The sequence below is a fragment of the Pseudophryne corroboree genome, chromosome 9 (assembly GCF_028390025.1).
Source record: "Pseudophryne corroboree isolate aPseCor3 chromosome 9, aPseCor3.hap2, whole genome shotgun sequence".
Taxonomy (NCBI): Eukaryota; Metazoa; Chordata; class Amphibia; order Anura; family Myobatrachidae; genus Pseudophryne; species Pseudophryne corroboree.
Genome location: NC_086452.1, coordinates 355310980 through 355323958, shown reverse-complemented (window position 1 = coordinate 355323958; position 12979 = coordinate 355310980). Strand labels below are relative to the sequence as shown.

General features: G+C 46.8%; 1 protein-coding gene across 4 annotated transcripts in view; it reads left to right on the top strand.

Annotated features, from left to right (window-relative positions):
- The window catches only part of ATRIP (ATR interacting protein), a 234081-nt gene that overhangs the window by 109799 nt on the left and 111303 nt on the right, over window positions 1-12979 (top strand). The gene's annotated exons all lie outside the window — the stretch shown is intronic.

Genomic DNA, 12979 nt, shown 5'->3' with positions numbered 1-12979 from the left:
GAGTCAAAGTTGCTGGTTCCAGTGGTAGCGGGAGCCAGTAGGCTAAGGTGTAATTAAGATGTGGCACTGCCACGACAGAGGATTGCTACATCTAATCTCAGTTTCTACAGAAAGTTGTCAAATTGTTGAAAACTGAGATTTTTATGAATATGGAGTAATTTGGGTGATTTATAGTGCACACAATGTAAATATGTTGAAGTTAATGGCTTGACCGTGCAGCTAATAAGTACCCAGGTGGCTTGGAACATCTGAATTGCTCCGCAAAGCAGACGCAACTATAATATATTTTATTTTGTAATTTCAACACATATATAGGCTTCCCATCCCCAATTGCGTAGGAATGATTCTTTATTTTTGAAAACTCTGGTTCCTTGATGTGTAAAGTGTCTTTTTAAGCACCGTTTCTGCTGTTCTCATGTATTTTAATAAATGGGTGTGTGTTTCACATTTGGCCAATTGTATGGAGTTAGCAGCTTCGCAGTCATCACTGTCAACTTTATCTTACAATAGGGTTAGACCCCTTCAGGAGGCTGCGTTTGAGCCTTTTGGAGGTTAGTATTGTCTTCCTTCAGTCTTACTCCCATTGAAGTCCTGGTCTCAACCTCCTAGTCGCAAAGAGCTGCAAGTCAGGCTTGCGACAGAAAATTGTATTGGAAAGCGCAAGTGCAGTAAACAAAAATGCAATGATGACCTGGAAGATTACAGTCCTACAATATATTTTGATCAAAAGTAATCGGAGGGAATAATAGCAAGACATACACTGCAATGTAACAGACGTTCTAGTGGGTTGATCTTGGATTGCAGGAATTCACAGAGGCAATAAATAGATATACCTTGAGATGAAGCAGAAAGAAAGTGGTTAGAAAAACTGCAAAGATATTAAGCGCACCAACAAATCTGCAAACTGAATGACTGAAACCCCAAAACAATTGATGAGGCGATCGGATGAAGGTGAAATGTGACAATTTTTTTGAAATTGTCATTTTTTTAATGGGTAAAGGTGTTATGACCGAGTGGTCATAGTAACTGTTATTTTACATGTTGATAGTCTATTCATTGATATACAGTGCATATGGAAAGTATTCACAGCGCTTCACTTTTTCCACAGTTTGTTATGTTACAGCCTTATTACAAAATTGAATAAATTCTACACACAGTACCCCATAATGACAACGTGAAAATTTTTTTTTTTTTTTGAGAGGTTTGCAAATTTATTAAAAATGAAAAAAAAACATCTTAGAAGTCACATGTACATAAGTATTCACAGCTCTTGCCATGAAGCTCAAAATTGAGCTCAGGTGCATCCCATTTCCACTGATCATCCTTGAAATGTTCCTACAGCTTAGTTGGTGTCCACCTGTGGTAAATTCAGCTGATTGGACATGATTTGGAAAGGCACACACCTGTCTATATAAGGTCCCACACTTGACAGTGCATTTCTGAGCACAAACCAAGCATGATGCCAAAGGAATTGTCTGTAGACTTCAGAGACAGGATTGTCTCAAGGCACAAATCTGGGGAAGGGTACAGAAAAATATCTGCTGCTTTCAAGGTCCCAATGAGCACAGTGGCCTCCATCGTCCGTAAATGGAAGAAGTTTGGAACCACTTGGACTCTTCCTAGAGCTGGCTGGCTGTCTAAACTGAGCGATCTGGGGAGAAGGGCCCTAGTCAGGGAGGTGACCAAGAACCTGATGGTCCCTCTGTCAGAGCTACAGCATTCCTCTGTGGAGAGAGGAGAACCTTCCAGAAGGACAACCATCTCTGCAGCAATCCACCAATCAGGCCTATATGGTAGAGTTGCCAGACGGAAACCACTTCTTTGAAAAAAGCACATGGCAGTCCGCCTGGAGTTAGCCAAAATGCACCTGAAGGACTCTCAGACCATGAGAATCAAAATTCTCTGGTCTGATGAGACAAAGATTGAACTCTTTGGCGTGTATGCCAGGCATCATGTTTGGAGGAAACAAGGCACTGCGCTCATCACCAGGCCAATACCATCCCTACAGTGAAGCATGGTGGAGGCAGCATCATGCTGTGGGGATGTTTTTCAGCGGCAGGAACTGGGAGACTAGTCAGGATAGAGGGAAAGATGAATTCAACAATGTACAGACACATGCTGGATTAAAACTTGCTCCAGAGCGCTGTTGACCTCAGACTGGGGCGACGGTTCATCTTTCAGCAGGTCAACGACCCTAAGCACACAGCCAAGATATCAAAGGAGTGGCTTCAGGACAACTCTGTGAATGTCCTTGAGTGGCCCAGCCAGAGCCCAGACTTGAATCCGATTGAACATCTCTGGAGAGATCTGAAAATGGCTGTACACCGACTCTTCCCATCCAACCTGATGGAGCTCGAGAGGTGCTGCAAAGAGGAATGGGCGAAACTGCCCAAAGATAGGTGTGCCAAGCTTGTCATCATATTCAAAATGACTTGAGGCTGTAATTGCTGACAAAGGCTGTGAATACTTATGTACATGTGATTTCTTATGTTTAATTTCTCTAACGTCCTAGTGGATGCTGGGGACTCCGAAAGGACCATGGGGAATAGCGGCTCCGCAGGAGACTGGGCACATCTAAAGAAAGCTTTAGGACTATCTGGTGTGCACTGGCTCCTCCCCCTATGACCCTCCTCCAAGCCTCAGTTAGATCTCTGTGCCCGAACGAGAAGGGTGCACACTAGGGGCTCTCCTGAGCTTCTTAGTGAAAGTTTTAGTTTAGGTTTTTTATTTTCAGTGAGACCTGCTGGCAACAGGCTCACTGCATCGAGGGACTAAGGGGAGAAGAAGCGAACTCACCTGCGTGCAGAGTGGATTGGGCTTCTTAGGCTACTGGACATTAGCTCCAGAGGGACGATCACAGGCCCAGCTTGGATGGGTCCCAGAGCCGCGCCGCCGGCCCCCTTACAGAGCCAGAAGGCAGAAGAGGTCCGGAAAATCGGCGGCAGAAGACGTCCTGTCTTCAACAAAAAAAACAAGGTAGCGCACAGCACTGCAGCTGTGCGCCATTGCTCTCAGCACACTTCACACTCCGGTCACTGAGGGTGCAGGGCGCTGGGGGGGGCGCCCTGAGACGCAATAATAAACACCTTGGATGGCAAAAAATGCATCACATATAGCTCCTGGGCTATATGGATGCATTTAACCCCTGCCAAAATACATTTAAAAAACGGGAGATAAGGCCGCCGATAAGGGGGCGGAGCCTATCTCCTCAGCACACTGGCGCCATTTTCCCTCACAGCTCCGTTGGAGGGAAGCTCCCTGGCTCTCCCCTGCAGTCACTACACTACAGAAAGGGTTAAAAAAGAGAGGGGGGCACAAATTAGGCGCAGTATTAACTATACAGCAGCTATAAGGGGAAAAACACTTATATAAGGTTATCCCTGTATATATATATAGCGCTCTGGTGTGTGCTGGCAAACTCTCCCTCTGTCTCCCCAAAGGGCTAGTGGGGTCCTGTCCTCTATCAGAGCATTCCCTGTGTGTGTGCTGTATGTCGGTACTTTTGTGTCGACATGTATGAGGAGAAAAATGATGTGGAGACGGAGCAGATTGCCTGTAATAGTGATGTCACCCCCTAGGAGGTCGACACCTGAGTGGATGAACTGTTGGAAGAAATTACGTGACAGTGTCAGCTCTGTATAAAAGACAGTGGTTGACATGAGACAGCCGGCTACTCAGCTTGTGCCTGTCCAGACGTCTCATAGGCCGTCAGGGGCTATAAAGCGCCCGTTACCTCAGATGGCAGATATAGACGCCGACACGGATACTGACTCCAGTGTCGACGGTGAAGAGACAAATGTGACTTCCAGTAGGGCCACACATTACATGATTGAGGCAATGAAAAATGTTTTACACATTTCTGATAATACGAGTACCACCAAAAAAAGGGGTATTATGTTCGGTGAGGAAAAACTACCTGTAGTTTTCCTAAATCTGAGAAATTAAATGAGGTGTGTGATGATGCGTGGGTTTCCCCCGATAACAATTTCTAAAATGTTATTGGCATTATATCCTTTCCCGCCAGAGGTTAGGGTGCGTTGGGAAACACCCCCTAGGGTGGATAAAGCACTCACACGCTTGTAAGGGCTCTATCCTCTCCTGAGATGGCCGCCCTTAAGGATCCTGCTGATAGAAAGCAGGAGGGTATCCTAAAATGTATTTACACACATACTGGTGTTATACTGCGACCAGCAATCGCCTCAGCCTGGATGTGCAGTGCTGGGTTGGCGTGGTCGGATTCCCTGACTGAAAATATTGATACCCTAGATAGGGACAGTATATTTTTGCTATAGAGCATTTGAAAGATGCATTTCTATATATGCGTGATGCACAGCGGAATATTTGCCGACTGGCATCAAGTCTAAGTGCGTTGTCCATTTCTACCAGTAGAGGGTTATGGACACGTCAGTGGTCAGGTGATGCGTATTTCAAACGGCATTTGGAAGTATTGCCTTATTAAGGGGAGGAGTTATTTGGGGTCGGTCTTTCAGACCTGGTGGCCACGGCAACAGCTGGGAAATCCACGTTTGTACCCCAGGTCGCCTCTCAACATGAGAAGACGCCGTATTATCAGGAGCAGTCTTTTCGTGGATAAGCGGGCAAAAGGTTCCTCATTTCTGCCCCGTGACAGAAGAGGAAAAAGGCTGCAGAAATCAGCCAGTTCCCAGGAACAGAAACCCTCTCCCGCCTCTGCCAAGCCCTCAGTATACGCTGGGGCTTTACAAGCAGAATCAGGCACGGTGGGGGGGCCCGTCTCAATTAATTTCAGCGCGCAGTGGGCTCACTCGCAAGTAGACCCCTGGATCCTTCAGGTGATATCTCAGGGGTACAAATTAGAATTCGAGACGTCTCCCCCTAGCCGTTTCCTAAAGTCGGCTTTACCGATGTGTCTCCTTCTGACAGGGAGACAGTTTTGGAAGCCATTCACAAGCTGTATTCCCAGCAGGTGATAATCAATATACCCCTCCTGCAACAGGGAACGGGGTATTATTCCACACTGTTGTGGTACCGAAGCCGGACGGCTCGGTGAGACCGATTCTAAATCTAAAATCTTTGAACACTTACATACAGAGGTTCAAATTCAAGATTGAGTCACTCAGAGCAGTGATTGCGAACCTGGAAGAAGGGGACTACATGATGTCTCGGGACATCAAGGATGCTTACCTTCATGTCAAAATTTACCCTTCTCACCAAGGGTACCTCAGGTTTATGGTACAGAACTGTCACTATCAGTTCAGACGCTGCCGTATGAATGGTCCACGGCACCCCGGGTCTTTACCAAGGTAATGGCCGAAATGATGATATTCCTTCAAAGGAAGGGAATTTTAGTTATCCCTTACTTGGACAATTCCCTGATAAGGGTAAGATCCAGGGAACAGTTGGATGTCGGTGTAGCACTATCTCAGGTAGTGTTGCTGCAGCACGGTTGGATTCTCAATATTCCAAAATCGCAGCTGGTTCCGACGACTTGTCTTCTGTTCCTAGGGATGATCCTGGACACAGTCCAGAAAAAGGTGTTTCTCCCGGAGGAGAAAGCCAGGGAGTTAACCGAGCTAGTCAGGAACCTCCTAAAACCGAGCCAAGTCTCAGTGCATCAATGCACAAGGGTTCTGGGTAAAATGGTGGCTTCCTACGAAGCAATCCGATTCGGCAGATTCCACGCAAGAACTTTCCAGTGGGACCTGCTGGACAAATGGTCCGGGTCGCATCTTCAGATGCATCAGCAGATAACCCTGTCACCAAGGACAAGGGTGTCCCTCCTGTGGTAGTTGCAGAGTGCTCATCTTCTAGAGGGCCGCAGATTCGGCATTCAGGACTGGGTCCTGGTAACCACGGATGCCAGCCTGCGAGGCTGGGGAGCAGTCACACAGGGAAGGAATATCCAGGACTTATGGTCAAGCCTGGAGACATCACTTCACATAAATATCCTGAAGCTAAGGGACATTTACAATGCTCTAAGCTTAGCAAGACCTCTGCTTCAAGGTCAGCCGGTGTTGATCCAGTCGGACAACATCACGGCAGTCACCCACGTAAACAGACAGGGTGGCACAAGAAGCAGGAGGGCAATGGCAGAAGCTGCAAGGATTCTTCGCTGGGCGGAAAATCATGGGATAGCACTGTCAGCAGTATTCATTCCGGGAGTGGACAACTGGGAAGCAGACTTCCTCAGCACGACCTCCACCCGGGAGAGTGGGGACTTCACCCAGAAGTCTTCCACATGATTATAATCCGTTGGGAAAAACTCGACAGGTATTGCGCCAGGTCCAGGGACCCTCAGGCAATAGCTGTAGACGCTCTGGTAACACCGTGGGTGTACCAGTCAGGGTATGTGTTCCCTCCTCTGCCTCTCATACCCAAGGTACTGAGATTGATAAGATGGTGAGGAGTAAGCACTATATTCGTGGCTCCGGATTGGCCAAGAAGGACTTGGTAACCGGAACTTCAAGAGATGCTCACGGAGGATCCGTGGCCTCTACCTCTAAGAAGGGACCTGCTCCAGCAAGGACCCTGTCTGTTCCAAGACTTACCGCGGCTGCGTTTGACGGCATGGCGGTTGAACGCCGGATCCTGAAGGAAAAAGGGCATTCCGGATGAAGTCATCCCTATCCTGATCAAAGCCAGGAAGGATGTAACCGCAAAAACATTATCACCGCAATTGGCGAAAATATGTTGCGTGGTGCGAGGCCAGTAAGGCCCGACGGTGGAAATTCAACTGGGTCGATTCCTACATTTCCTGCAAACAGGAGTGTCTATGGGCCTGAAATTGGGGTCCATTAAGGTTCAAATTTCGGCCCTGTCAATTTTCTTCCAAAAAGAACTAGCTTCAGTCCCTGAAGTTCAGACGTTTGTAAAAGGGGTACTGCATATACAGCCTCCTTTTGTGCCTCCAGTGGCACTTTGGGATCTCAATGTAGTTTTGGGTTCCAAAAGTCACATTGGTTTGAACCACTTGAATCTGTGGAGTTACAATATCTCACATGGAAAGTGGTCATGCTGTTGGCCCTGGCCTGGGCCAGGCGCGTGTCAGAATTGGCGGCTTTATCCTGATCTTATCTGATGTTCCATTCGGACAGGGCGAAATTGAGGACTCGTCCTCAGTTTCTCCCTAAGGTGGTTTCAGCGTTTCACCTGAACCAACCTATTTGTGGTGCCTGCGGCTACTAGGGACTTGGAGGATTCCAAGTTGCTGGACGTAGTCAGGGCCCTGAAAATATATGTTTCCAGGACGGCTGGAGTCAGAAAATCTGACTCGCTGTTTATCCTGTATGCACCCAACAAGCTGGGTGCTCCTGCTTCTAAGCAGACGATTGCTCGTTGGATTTGTAGTACAATTCAGCTTGCACATTCTGTGGCAGGCCTGCCACAGCCAAAATCTGTAAAAGCCCATTCCACACGGAAAGTGGGCTCATCTTGGGCGGCTGCCCGAGGGGTCTCGGCTTTACAACTTTGCCGAGCTGCTACTTGGTCAGGGGCAAACACGTTTGCTAAATTCTACAAATTTGATACCCTGGCTGAGGAGGACCTGGAGTTCTCTCATTCGGTGCTGCAGAGTCATCCGCACTCTCCCGCCCGTTTGGGAGCTTTGGTATAATCCCCATGGTCCTTTCGGAGTCCACAGCATCCACTAGGACGTTAGAGAAAAGAATTTACTTACCGATAATTCTATTTCTCATAGTCCGTAGTGGATGCTGGGCGCCCATCCCAAGTGCGGATTGTCTGCATTACTTGTACATAGTTATTGTTGCAAAAATCGGGTTTTTTGTTGTTGTGAGCCATCTTTTCAGAGGCTCCTTCTGTTATCATGCTGTTAACTGGGTTCAGATCACAAGTTGTACGGTGTGATTGGTGTGGCTGGTAAGAGTCTTACCCGGGATTCAAGATCCTTCCTTATTGTGTACGCTCGTCCGGGCACAGTATCCTAACTGAGGCTTGGAGGAGGGTCATAGGGGGAGGAGCCAGTGCACACCAGATAGTCCTAAAGCTTTCTTTAGATGTGCCCAGTCTCCTGCGGAGCCGCTATTCCCCATGGTCCTTTCGGAGTCCCCAGCATCCACTACGGACTATGAGAAATAGAATTATCGGTAAGTAAATTCTTATTTTAAAAAATAAATAAATACTATCTCTAGAAAAAACTTTAATCACGTTGTCATTATGGGATATTGTGTGTAGAATTTTGAGGGAAAAAATGAATATGTTCCATTTTGGAATAAGGCTGTAAGATAACAAAATGTGGAAAAAGTGAAGCACTGTGAATACTGGGGGTCATTCCGTGTTGATCGCTCGCTAGCAGTTTTTAGCAGCCAAGCAAACGCATTGTCGCCGCCCACTGGGGAGTGTGTTTTTGCTTTGCAGAAGTGCGAACGCCTGTGCAGCAGAGCGCCTGCAAACACATTTTGTGCAAAACAAGACCAGCCCTTTACTTACTTATCCTGTGCGATGATTGTAACGATGGAGGGATGGCTTTTGACGTCACACACCTGCCCAGCCACGCCTGCGTTTTCCCAGACACGCCTGCGTTTTTCTAAGCACTCCCTGAAAACGGTCAGTTGACACCCAGAAACACCCACTTTCTGTCAATCACCTTGCGGCCGTCTGTGCCAATGTAATTGTCGCTAGAACCAGTGCAAAACCACAATGGACTTTGTACCTGTACGACGCGCGTGCGCATTGCGGATCATACGCATGCACAGATTAGCCGTTTTTCTCTCTGATCGCTACGCTGCGAACAACGGCAGTGAGCGATCAACTCGGAATGACCCCCACTGTCTGGATGCACTGGGGTATATGCAATTAGCGGCGAATCGCGGCAATTTTTCGCCCGTTTTTTAATTCGACACAATTCGACCGTCGAATTCCGGCAAGTGGGTGCCGAAATTCAACATATTCAATAAAAAACGGATTTGACAGTCCCGCTGTCGAAAAACGGCCGATTTGACGGATTTTGATCCGATTTTTAAAAACCGGGAAAAAACGGTAAAAAACCCGAAAAAAAATTGCGTGGGGTCCCCCCTCCAAAGCATAACCAGCCTCGGGCTCTTCGAGCCGGTCCTGGTTCTAAAAATTTTGGGGAAAAACTGACAGGGGATCCCCCGTATTTTTAAAACCAGCACCGGGCTCTGCGCCTGGTGCTGGTGCAAAAATTACGGGGGACAAAAAGAGTAGGGGTCCCCCGTATCTTTTACACCAGCATCGGGCTCCACTAGCTGGACAGATAATGCCACAGCCTGGGGTCACTTTTATACAGCGCCCTGCAGCCGTGGCATTAAATATCCAACTAGTCACCCCTGGCCGGGGTACCCTGGGGGAGTGGGGACCCCTTCAATCAAGGGGTCCCCCCCCAGCCACCCAAGGGCCAGGGGTGAAGCCCGAGGCTGTCCCCCCCATCCAAGGGCTGCGGATGGGTGCTGATAGCCTTGAGAAAAATTAAAGAATATTGTTTTTTCCAGTAGTACTACAAGTCCCAGCAAGCTGGTACTTGGAGAACCACAAGTACCAGCATGCGGGAGAAAAACGGGCCCGCTGGTACCTGTAGTTCTACTGGGGAAAAAATACCCAAATAAAAACAGGACACGCACACCTTGAAAGTACAACTTTATTTCACACATGTCGACACACACATACTTACCTATGTTCACACGCCGACCTCTGTCCACTTGTCCAAGTAGAATCCACGTGTACCTGTGAATAAAATTATACTCACCTGATCCAGTGTCCAGATTATAATCCACGTACTTGGCAAAAAAACAACAACGAACACCCGGACCAAACGGACTGAAAGGGGTCCAATGTTTACACATGGGACCCCTTTCCACGAATGCAGAGACCCCCCGTGACTGCTGTCACAGAAAGGTCTCTTCAGCCAATCAGCGAGCGCAACGTCCAGGCACTCTGCTGATTGGCTATGCGCGTCTGAGCTGTCAGACAGCGCATCATAAAGCCTCTCCATTATACTCAATGATGGGAACTTTGCGGACAGCGGTGGGGTCACCCGCGGTCAGCGGCTGACCGCGGGTAACCCCACCGCTGAACGCAAAGTTCCCACCATTGAAACTAATGGAGGGAGCTGTGCGATGCGCTGTCTGACAGCAGACGCGCATACAGCCAATCAGGAGAGTGCCACGAAGTAGCGCTTCCTGATTGGCTGAAGGGACCTTCTGTGACAGCAGTCACGGGGGGTCTCTGCATTCGTGGAAAGGGGTCCCATTGTGTAAACATGGCACCCCTTTCAGTCCGTTTGGTCCGGGTGTTCGTTTTTTTTTTTTTTGCCAAGTACGTGGATTATAATCTGGACACTGGATCAGGTGAGTATAATTTTATTCACAGGTACACGTGGATTCTACTTGGACAAGTGGACAGAGGTCGGCGTGTGAACATAGGTAAGTATGTATGTGTCGACATGTGTGAAATAAAGTTGTACTTTCAAGGTGTGCGTGTCCTGTTTTTATTTGGGTATTTTTTTTCCAGTAGAACTACAGGTACCAGCGGGCCCATTTTTCTCCCGCATGCTGGTACTTGTGGTTCTCCAAGTACCAGCTTGCGGGGGAGGCTTGCTGGGACTTGTAGTACTACTGGAAAAAACAATATTCTTTCAATTTTCTCAAGGCTATCAGACCCCCACCCGCAGCCCTTGGATGGGGGGGACAGCCTCGGGCTTCACCCCTGGCCCTTGGGTGGCTGGGGGGGACCCCTTGATTGAAGGGGTCCCCACTCCCCCAGGGTACCCCGGCCAGGGGTGACTAGTTGGGGATTTAATGCCATGGCCGCAGGGCGCTGTATAAAAGTGACCCCCGGCTGTGGCATTATCTGTCCAGCTAGTGGAGCCCGATGCTGGTGTAAAAAATACGGGGGACCCCTACTCTTTTTGTCCCCCGTATTTTTTGCACCAGCACTAGGCGCAGAGCCCGGTGCTGGTTTTAAAAATACGGGGGATCCCCTGTCATTTCCCCCCCCCCCCCCCCCCCCCCCCCGGATTTTTAGAACCAGGACCGGCTCGAAGAGCCCGAGGCTGGTTATGCTTAGGAGGGGGGACCCCACGCAATTTTTTTTCTGATTTTTACCATTCCATATAAAAAAATAAAAAAATATATTTTTACAAATATATAAATAATACTTGTGCCTCCAAAATAGACAAACCAAGTACCTAATCCTTTCTAATATAAATAGATATGCTATTACCAATAAAAAAAACACCAAAAAAAACATGTTTCTAAAAATTTTTATTAGATTCCGCCACCAAAGTGTGGCGGATTGAAAATGACGAATTTACTGTCTAAAAGCACTGTTGTCGAATTTCCAAACTTCAATTGAATATACTTTTGGCGAATTGCCGCATTTGTACCATTGCAGATATGTCAAATTTGACAAATGTCGAATTTCAAAAAGTCGAATTTGGAAAGTCCGTTTTTTTGATGGAAAGTATTTAATTGCATTGTCGATTTTTTTTTTTTTTTGGCGAATAAGTCCAGTTTTTTGACAATTTCGGGAATTCGACCGCAATTGCATATACCCCACTGTATTTTGTGGATAAAAGTGCTAAATCCAATTCGTACGTTCTAATAATTTATCTTTAACTGTAAATATCTCAGGCTTTCTAAATAACACCTTCATCATCTCACCTCTTCAATTAAAATGCTGTGATTGTTCCCTTAGAGAGCTGCACCCCCAAGCAATGAGCCAGAGCAGTATATGTAATGAGAAATAACACATTTCTGAAATATAATTAAAAAAATTGATTCTCATACAAAAAAAACTGTTACTTTATGATATTGCTACATAATATACTGAATTGTGGTTTCTTACTTTTTACACATGGTTCCTTCGTGTTTGGCCATTTTGTGTAGAATAAATAATGGCAACATAAAATTAGTTATTTGCCCTATGAAATTCTATTTATCAAATGTATGACTTGATGTAACCCTCTACCATTTTTATTCTGCCATTCAGTAAATGTACTCTGAGACTCTGTTTTACATTAAAATATAGAAATACAGTTTATTGGTGCATACAAGTAATTTACAAAGGAGCAAAAAGTAAAAAGAATGATAACCAAACAAAAATCAATACTCCACTTATATGTAAATGTTCTTAAATATGTTTTTCATATCTTCTCTTGTCTGGGGGTGATCCACCATCACTACTGTGATACTCAAAGTCGACGGTCAGTCATCACAGAAATACCATACTAAATACAGACGGTATTACACGATTAGGATAACGGCTGTCCGGATGTTGTTAGGGTTAGGCACCACCAGGAGGGAAGTAGGTTTAGGCTCTAAGTGGGGAGGGTCAGGGTTAGACTGTGGAAGGAGGGGGGAGGGGGTGGGGTTACTGCTAGTCAGAATAATTATAGTAAACTCTGCAATCTAGCATAGAGCAAATTTCAGGTTCTTTGAATACTTTATACTTTTTGGCCCAAAAATATTAACCCATCATCCAGCGCCTAGGTGACCTCATCTCTGGTGGGTCCCTAACACTAATCTGGGGCGCAGGACCCACACAAGACTGTGAGAGCTAGTCACCCCCAGGGCAGCAAAACCAGTGAAAACATAGGATTTTAGTACCTACCGGTAAATCCTTTTCTCCTAGTCCGTAGAGGATGCTGGGGACTCCAAAAGGACCATGGGGTATAGACTGACCCGCAGGAGCTTGGGCACACTATAAAGACTTAAACTGGGTGTGAACTGGCTCCTCCCTCTATGCCCCTCCTCCAGACCTCAGTTAGAGAGATGGACATTTCGAGGAAAGAATTTATAATTTAACACAGTGAGTGTCATACCAGCTCACACCACGAACATACCGCAAGACATGGCCTTCAACAGAATACCAGCCCACGGTATGAAAAACCCACAGCCATATGCTGAGAGAATAGGTAACACAACCTGTGTGTCAACCCAACCACTAATAAGAAACCACATACCAAGGCATGAACAACGTCAGCGATAGCCTGACGGAGAAGAAACACCACAAAGTGCAACCAAAA